Below are 9,730 nucleotides of genomic sequence, written 5' to 3'. Positions count from 1 at the left end.
TCAAGGCAATGAAGATCCAGTCATAGTCATACTCAACATAGTTAAAAGCGAAGCATAAAAATGACAGAGGTGCTCTCTAATTGGTGCTTTTGTAAGAGGAGGATGACTCAACAGGAACATAAATAGATAGGCCCTTCGCAGAGGGAAGCATTGATTTGCAGAGGTGCCAGAGCTCAAGCTTTTGAAAACAGAGATAATAATTTTGGGTGGCATGCTTTCATTGTCAACGCAATGACTAAGAGTTCTCAACATATTCCACGCTACACATGCTATAGGCGGTTCCCAAAGAGAAAAGCTAAGTTTCGACTCCCCCACCACCAATCAATCACACTCCACGGCTAGCCGAATCCTCCGGTACCGTCCAAACCAACATCAATCCTGGGGCAGTTTTGTTTGCAATTATCTTTTCGATTTGAGTATGGAATTGGGAATTCCAATTACCTGTCCCTTTCTCGTGAATGATAGTGAATAAACACATATCGAGGATAACATGCCTTTCATGGAAGATACCAATAGCCCCCTATGACTACATGAGCGGTTCGGGCATGCAAAACAGATTATTTCTTGAAGATTTAGAGAGTGGCACATGCAAATTTACTTGGAACGGCAGGTAGATACCGCACATAGGTTGGTATGGTGGACTCATATGGCACAACTTTGGGTTTCTGGAAGTGGATGCACAAGCAGTATTATCACTTAGTATAAGTGAAGGCTAGCAAAAGACTCGGAAGCGACCAACTAGAGAGCGACAACAGTCATCAAAATGCATTGACATTAACTAACATTGAGTGCAAGCATGAGGACATAAATCACCATGAACATGAACATCATAGAGGCTATGTTGATTTTGTTTCAACTACATGCGTGAACATGCACCAAGTCAAGCAACTTGAAATATTCAAAGGAGGATACCATCCTATCATACTACATCATAGTCATCTCAACATTCATGTTGGCAACCAAGACAGACCATTATAAGCTCCTAGCTAAGTAATCATGGCATAATCAACTATGATCTCTAAGTTGTCATTGCAAACATGTTTCTCTCACAACAAAGCTAAATCAGGCATGATGAGCTAGTCATAATTACAAAACAAAATAGATCGAGTTCATACCACCTTTTCCAGGCTCAGTCACTTCATCATATATCGTCATTATTGCCTTCCACTTGCACGACCGAATGATGTGAACAATAATAAGCGTGCTCGTGCATTGGACTAAATCTGGAATCTGCAGGCAAACAGAAAGGAGAAGACAAACTAATATGGCTCTTTGAAAGCTAAAGAGGTATGCATGCAAGAGCCACTAAACATTGTAACCAATATCTTCTACCTTGACCCAAAGAAAAAGAAAACTATTTACACGGGAAAGCTCCCAACATGCAAAAGAAGAAAAAAAAATCTTTTTGGTTTTTTCTCAAACTAGACAGACACACGAAAAGAAAACGACAAAAGGAAATAAACTAGCATGGATGATACAGTGGCAAAGTGTGAACATCGGCTAACAAAGTGAAAGCATAAGCAAGAATGTAAAGTCGGTGAGAACACGTACTCCCCCAAGCTTAGGATTTTGGCCTAAGTTGGTCTACTCCCATGGAGGGAAATAACCAGCTCCGGGGAGGAGAACGTCAGCGACGGCGATCATCGCGATTGAACTGGGGGAAGTGGATTCCTCCCCTGGTCTCTGTATTGATATTCTCGGCGATCTCCTCCTCTGCGATGCTGGGGAGAACCCGGGCTGTAAACCGACAGAACTGTGTCTGCTCGGACGGAATTGTTGTGCAGTATGTTGTAAGACTGAGAAACTGTGGAATTCTGCTGCTGCGCCATGTGTAACAACGCGCGGATCTGCTCCAATCCTCTGCCCGCTTCTGAATTTGTTGGCTGGATGGAGTCTGCAATCCTTGCGGCCGCAGCCAAGTTGACGACGGGTGTGCGGAATACCTCGACATTGTTATGATGAGAATGCCGACCGGACGCTAGAGGGTGCGGATGATGACGCTCACCCGAAGTCTCTCCAGTTTCCCGCTTGTCCTGATTGGTCCTTGGCGGGCTCTCGGGTGAGCCGGCCATGAAGATCTCCGCCACAGGGCTGCAACTCTCGCACTCGGAAGAAAAGCCAGACGGATCTGACACCGAGTGGGAGGCTGCGCACAGAGGCGGAGCAGGCTCGATGGCCGCCACCTGCAGCGAAGACACCTGACGCGTGAGTGCATGGCGCACCCAACACTGAAGCCGCGAGCGACAAGATCGCTTGTTGGGACGCGCGATGGGGAGCGCAGTCGACAACATAGTCAACGGTTGGCGGAGAAGAACTCCGCAGGAACTGGCACGAAAGAACGTCGCGCCACAAACTGGATGCGCCTCGACATCGAGGGGCACCTCTCTAAGCCATGCCGATTCATCGGCGAAGAGGAGTGTACCGAAAACGATCTCGTGGCCCAAACACAAATCGTCGCCGGAAGACATCGTGAAGGAGAAAAAACACAAACTTGCCAGAATTCGCCTAGACGCCTGCCCCACGGTGGGCGCCAACTGTCATGGGAATAAGCGTGACAGTAGATGAGTAGGGTACGAAAGTAGAGGGCAAAGGCCTAGCTACGGCAAGGTTATATGAGTTCAGGCCCCTCTGCGGTGGAGGTAATAGCCCTACGTCTCAGTGCTCTGGAGCTTTTGTGTCGAGTGGAATATAGGTGTTACAGAATGTGACCCCTTGTGCCAGAGGGGAGGGGTGTCTTCTATAGAGTGCGCGACCCCTCATAAGTGTCCAGCCTTCAAGGGTGCAACAAATGAGATTAAATGCATATGTTACAGGTAACGTATGCCATAAATGACAATAACTACAGTGGCCTAACGTATGACCATTAGCCTCCCTGAGGTGGCTTCTGGCCTTCTATGTCGACAGGCTTCTGGGCTTCACCGAGTGGAATCCAGTTGTCGAGTATAAGATAATCTTCCGAGTGGTTTTCTACTGAGTGGTTTTCTACCGAGTGGGCAAGAGGTTGTTTTAATCCAGTCGGTAGCTATCTTGTGACGTTCAAGCTAATAATGAGGTGCCCTCGTGTAGGACTTATAGGTCAGGCCTATGACCCTACCCTAGGGCTATAACCCCATCAGTCCATGCTCACATCATTCAGTTCTGGAACGGCAATGTGTGGCGCCATCACCGGGAGCAGCATCACGATCTCCATGAGATGGATGTGCGCATCATGGAAGGGGCCGGCGGCGCTCTCCATTGAGTAGAACCTGGTCGTAAACGCATAGATGCTGGTCTGGCGCCGCCATTTCCAGCTGTAATACTTTCAAGAGAAAAGGAAAACTAACTACAACCTATGGCGAGGGAGACGAGGGACGATGAACGACGGGGTAGAAGAGAGCAGCGAGCGGCAACAAGAGGGGCGACCGAAGAAGTAGCGCGCCCTAGGAGGCCAGGCCGGAGGGGCGGTGGCTGGAACCATACTCGAGAGCTCAACACGGACGAAAGGAGACTAGGTTAAGTGGTGTGATGGGTTTCCAGTGGGCTTAATTGGACAACCCACTTATTTTTTTCTCTTGTCGAGTGGGTGTCCACTAAGGTGATTAAGTGGGATGGGCTTAACTAGTCCCACTTATGCCCACCTCCACCCGCAGCCTGACTGGAGGATGTCCAACATCGATTTTTGATAACCAACCATGTAAAGAAATGGCACTACAGAGGGATCTTAACTTCTATGTGAATGTCGTTGTAGTTGCGACCTCGAGCCCTGACAATTTTGCGACGTACACGGATCTAGGAGAGAACATACCATCCTTCTCCTATGCCCAGTGAATCGAATCACGTCCTCCTCCGCTCTGGATCTCTACCTCATCCACTCTTCTCGACACGTCCAAGAATTGGTGGAGCATGGTGGCCGTGAGTTCCAGCCTTCCAGGCCAATGTCAGCTGCCTACGTATGATCTGATATAGCTACCAAGACAATGCGTGTTGATCCAGATTTCCTTGAAACCATCCTATATAGCAACAACACCAATTCCTCGATGCATCGGTCGTTGGGACATCTATCCTCCCAAAATAATGTGTTTGTTCCGTCACAGACTGTAGCTCTAGTTGCCGCGTGGAAAATGGCTATTGATTTGGCTGGTACAAGGATTGCATACTCGAACCAAGGCCACAATCTGTAGCCTTGGCCATCTTGATAGCAAAGCAGTGTTTAACCATCGTAGGTTTGGGATCCCAAGGCCACAGTACCACTTGAGGCGACAATACCAAGTCCCATGTGATGGTACAATTCCCGCCTCTAGCCTCTATCTTGCCGCACCACAGGAATCCTCCAAATATTTTCATCATTGCCGCCAGAGTTTTGGAGGGTATAGTCAGCGTCAACATAGCATGAATATTGGGCTTATAGTTCTCTCACAAAGTCCATAGCCGTAACAATGGCTCTCGCGTCCGCGTGTGGTCACGGCCGTTGCCGGCTTGATCTCTGTGCTCCGGCCACCCCTAAATCCGTCGTGTCTGGATCTGGCCTCCGCACCATCTGCTGACCCTTCCCTCCCGCAAGGAAGGGCAGGGGTGGAAGATGGTTCATCGCGACCCCGCGCCGTCATTCACATCGCGAGTAGCTCTGTTGGCCTCACTGCTGTCGTCGCGCATCCACGTCGGCGCGCTGCCGCAGCCTCCATCCGAGTTGTGTGCTGCGTACAGAGCGTGCACGTCCTGCCTGCCCCCCCGGTCCGTTGCTCGATCCGATCCGGATCGGGAACTCTTGTCTGCTCGGCCGCAGCCGGTGCTGGGCCGCCCTTCCCACGTGGGTGGAGGATCCGTGCAGGTGCCCCCGGCCAAGCCTGCTCCCCCGTCCGCAAGGCTCCCAGTGCCAGCTGCTATGACTTCGGCCATCAACTTCGCCGCCGCATTGGCCGCGATTGTGCTGGCCTCCCACAAGGCAGACCCGCCAATTGGTGGTCGGGTTGCTCATGCTCGGCGCCGCCCGAAGCCCGTGGCAACAATCGCTCCGACGCCCATGCCCGTCGTCCCTGCTGCCATGGTGATACATCTCCAACGTATCTATAATTTATGAAGTATTCATGCCATGTTTGCAATAATTTTATATGATTTTGGTATGATTTGATTCGAACTAACCCGGACTGATGCTGTTTTCAGCAGAACTACCAAGGTGTTGTTTTTGTGCAAAAATAAAAGTTCTCGGGATGAGTTGTAAATTTACGGAGAATATTTTTGGAAAATATAAAAAAGTACTAGCGAAAGAATCAACCGGAGGGGGTCCACCACCGGGCCACAAGCCAAGGCCCCCCTAGGGTGTGCCCCTGTCTTGTGGGCCCCTCGGGCAGCGCCTTGGCATGACACTGCAAAAAAATCCTATAAATCAAGAAACCTCGAGAAAGAAATCTAGATCAGGAGTTTCGCCACCGCAATCCTCCAGAGCCACGAAAAACCAATGGGGAGCCCCGTTACGGAACCCTGTTGGAGGGGAAAACCATCACCGGAGGCCATCTTCATCATCCCAGCGGTCTCCATGACAAGGAGGGAGTAGTTCACCCTCGGGTCTGAGGGTATGTACCAATAGCTATGTGTTTGATCTCTCTCTCTCTCTCTCGTGTTCTTGAGATGGCACGATCTTGATGTAGCATGAGCTTTATTAATATAGATGAATCATATGGAGTTTTCCCCTCTCTATCTTCTTGTGATGAATTGAGTTTTCCCTTTGAAGTTTTCTTATCGGGTTGAGTCTTTAAGGATTTGAGAACACTTGATGTATGTCTTGCGATGGGATATCCGTTGTAACAATGGGGTGTTCTATTGATCCACTTGATGTATGTTTTGGTGGTAAACTTGCGGGTTCCGTGACCTTGGGAATCTATGCATAGGGGTTGGCCCATGTTGTCGTCTTGACTCTCCGGTAGAAACTTTGGGGGTACTCTTTGAAGTTATTTGTGTTGGATTGAACATGATGAATTTGAAATTGTGTAATGCATATCGTATAATCAAACCAATGGGTACTTGTGGTGACATTGGAGTCTCTAGGTTACATTAGGGTTTTGGTTGATGTGTGTCTTAAGGTGTTATTTTAGTACGAACTCTAGGTCTGTTCGCGACAGTTATAGGGATAGCTCATAAGATTGATCGAAAAAGATATCTTTGAGGTGGTTTCATACCCTACAATAATTTTTCCGTTAGTTCTCCGTTATTTGTGACTTTGGAGTGAACTCTTTGTCGTACGAGAGGTATTTACATATGATTCAACGATGTTAATATTGTTGAGAGAACTTGCACTAGTGAAAGTATGAACCCTAGGCCTTGTTTCTAAGCATTGCAATACCCGTTGTGCTCACTTTTATCATTAGTTACTTTGCTGTTTTTATATTTTCAGATTACAAAAAGCTATATCTACCATCCATATTACACTTGTATCACCATCTCTTCGCCGAAACCTATACAATTTACCATTGTATTGGGTGTGTTGGGGACACAAGAGACTCTTTGTTATTTGATTTCAGGGTTGCTTGAAAGAGACCATATTCATACTACGCCTCCCACGGATTGATAAACCTTAGGTCATTCACTTGAGGGAAACTTGCTATTGTCCTACAAAACTCTACGCTTGGAGGCCCAACACGAGGCTACAAGAAGAAGGTTGTGTAGTAGACATCACATGGTCAGATGCGTTGTGAGCCTGCTGCAACCCCCACTGGCATTGGTCCCTTTAGATCCGGCGGCTGACAATCTTCCTCCGCTTCATTCGTCTGGTTCTAACAAGACCGGAGGCGTCCTCGACCAGCTAGAGTCGCCACTGTCGGTACCTGCGTTATCTGCGACCATGCTAGCATCATGTGCAGCAACATCGACAATCTCCAAAGGCGACGATTCTGGCGAAGCTCGAGGAGACGACGATGGGTGCGATGACGAGATGACGCAAGAAAAGTTGGAGTCTCCTATGTCTGATCCATCTTCAGCGTCGGCAAACAACGACATCTCTGTTGCCTCTCTTGAAGCCAAGGCGATGGGCTCGAGAAGGTGCTTTCGTTGCCTCAAGCATGGCCACCAAGTCGGTGCATGTCGTGAGCCATTCAAATGCAGTCGTTGTCGTCGTCCTGGTCATCAGCACAGGTTCTGCCATGCTCGCTCTCCGGTTGCTCGTGATCGCTCTTCAGTCACTAGCGTTGGCTCTCCACACACTTGCACTCCTCGCCAACGGAGTCGTTCCCCATCCTTCTAGCCTTGTCCTTCGCTGACCAGGAGTTGGGCGGAGGTCGTGGGCCACTCGTCGTTGCCGGCGTTGGTGCCGCCAATGTCTCAATCTGGGTGTTGCAAGGATCCCAATGTTAGTGCATTTTTGGTCTCTACTTTGGAGTCCCAGCTTGCCCTGCTGCACACAGAAGTCCTTCAGGAGGTTGAGCTTCTCCAAGATGAGCTTCTCGACCCTCTTTCCTAGCTTCAAGTTGCACCGGTTGTGCCCTCTTGCTGCCTGAGCTCCAGGTTGGTTCCATTGATAAGGAGGGTAAATGCTTCTTTGGAGAATTTTCTCCTTGTGCTTTGGAATCAACAACGTCCGTTCGTGGGAGAGTGGTCATCACCGAAGACATGGCTCCAGTTTTGGAGATTATGCCTGAGCTGCAGGAGCTTTGTGATGAATCATACATGGTGCTACCATTGGAGTCCTTTGCGGTGACTATTATGCCCTCACCATCACTGTCAGAGTCCTACCATTCGCCCGACTTTGTGGAAAGTGAAGGCTTGGCTTCGTCATGTGAGCAACTGGAGACACCGATGTCCATCACGTCGGTGGTACCTGTGGCTGATGATGTTGAGATGGTCGACATATTTTGTGGTTGATCCTTTGGAGCCAAGCCAGCCACTTGCCTCTGTGGACCGTGGAGGTTCTGACGGTGCGATCACCGTTGGGCAGGTGGAGTCTATGCATGACAAGGTCGATGCAATTCTGTTTTAGGTAGAGATTCAAAGTTTGATCAGATGGTTGGAAGTGATTAGCCCTGGGTCTGGCAAGAAGATTATGGAGGAGGCTCTGAGGAGCAAAAGTAAGAAGAGTGATGCCACAGGAAAGGCGACCTCAGCTGCTTGAAAATGATCATTAGTCTCTTGGGTTGTTCATTTGGCATGGCTTGTCTTCGTGGTTTTATTGATGTCTATGCTCTTTGGTCGAGTTAATCCCATTGGAGATGTCTTTCCGATGTAGCGGTGGCGGTTGATCGTCGTTACTTGTTGGGTATGACTGTCGGGATGTGTTTGTGGGGCTGCATGCTGTGTGAGTAGTCTACATGTGGTTGGTTTTTATTAGTTTTCACCCCGTTTTCCATTAATTAACCAAGCAATTCTCTTCTTCTTATTTAATTGATGAGGTAAATCTTTTGTGTTCATTTCTAAAAAAATAGCATGAATTCGAAGTGAACGCATCACCGAGAGGATGAGTATCAACCGACCACTTTTAGGAAGGGTGGTGGCCTTCCAATTTGGTAGGCAATCTGAGAACTACTCAACGAGATACTAAAACTGTGTTGTTGTGGGTTTACGGATCGTTAGCGGAGGCAGATATATTTGCACATAAACGATGCACCCACACATGGCAGAGAATTGCAGACCACCTCCATCCCCTCTCTCGAGCATCGAATTGGTAGTGCAACACTCTTCGATAGGAGTGACAAAGCTCCTCTCTCGTCGCACAATGACTAGTGAATTGGCTCTACAACCGAGTGGATATGGTCATGTACATTTTTTCTGAACTCTAGTTATGGACAAGGTGGGCGGTGATGTGTCTTGACTATGATATCTTCGAAAAACATCCAAAAAACGGGTGTAGAAACTTCCATAGTTTACCTTCAATGAATGGAAGCCTAAATGAGATTTTTGGTGATTCTTCTAATTAAATTTTAATTAAGGTGAATTTAGAACCACTCTTTTTATTAAGATGCATCTTTGAATTTTTAGGGAACTTCAACAAAGCTTTTGTGTTATCATAAATTCATATGGTTTTCTCTATTTTATTGAAAATGAGAAGCGCTTTTTTCTACTTTATTTCTTTTTTAATTTTCTTTATTTCGTTGGTCCAAGAAATTTTAAACATGTTCTGTTCACCCCTAAAAAATATGTTTTGTTTTCTACACTCCTCTCAAGTCTAATACAGACCGAGCTATAGAAGAGCTGAATATTTTGTGGACTATAGAAGAGGTAGATATTTTGTGGACTCCAAATGACCTGAAAATTGACAAATAATTATTTTGGACTATATAAAAATTATTGATGAAGGAATCATAAGGAGGGGATCCACTAGGTGGCCACAAGACTGGGGGCACGCCCTATCCCCAAGGCGTGTCCATTGAGCTTGTGGGCCCCCTCGTAGCCCTTCGAAGCCCATCTTCTCCTATATGATGTCATTTTCCCTAGAAACAAAAAAAATCATTAGATTGATTTCCGGATGAAGCACCACTATCTCGAGGCGGTACCTAGGCAGTAGGACTTTGGTCTCGAGCGGAGCAATTCCATTGGGGAAACTTCCGTCTTGGATGGGGAAATTGAAGCCATCGTCATCACCAACGTTTCTTCCTTTGTGGGAGGACTCATCTCCGTCAACATGTTCACCAACACCATCTCATCCCAAACCTTAGTTCGTCTTTTGTATCCAATCTTTGTCTCAAAACCTTAGATTGGTACCTAGGGGTTACTAGTATTGTTGATTACACCTTGTAGTTGATGATAGTTGGTTTACTTGGTGGACGAT

Source organism: Hordeum vulgare, chromosome 1H (genome assembly GCF_904849725.1).
Source record: "Hordeum vulgare subsp. vulgare chromosome 1H, MorexV3_pseudomolecules_assembly, whole genome shotgun sequence".
Lineage (NCBI taxonomy): Eukaryota > Viridiplantae > Streptophyta > Magnoliopsida > Poales > Poaceae > Hordeum > Hordeum vulgare.
Note: the sequence above shows the minus strand (reverse complement) of the source record.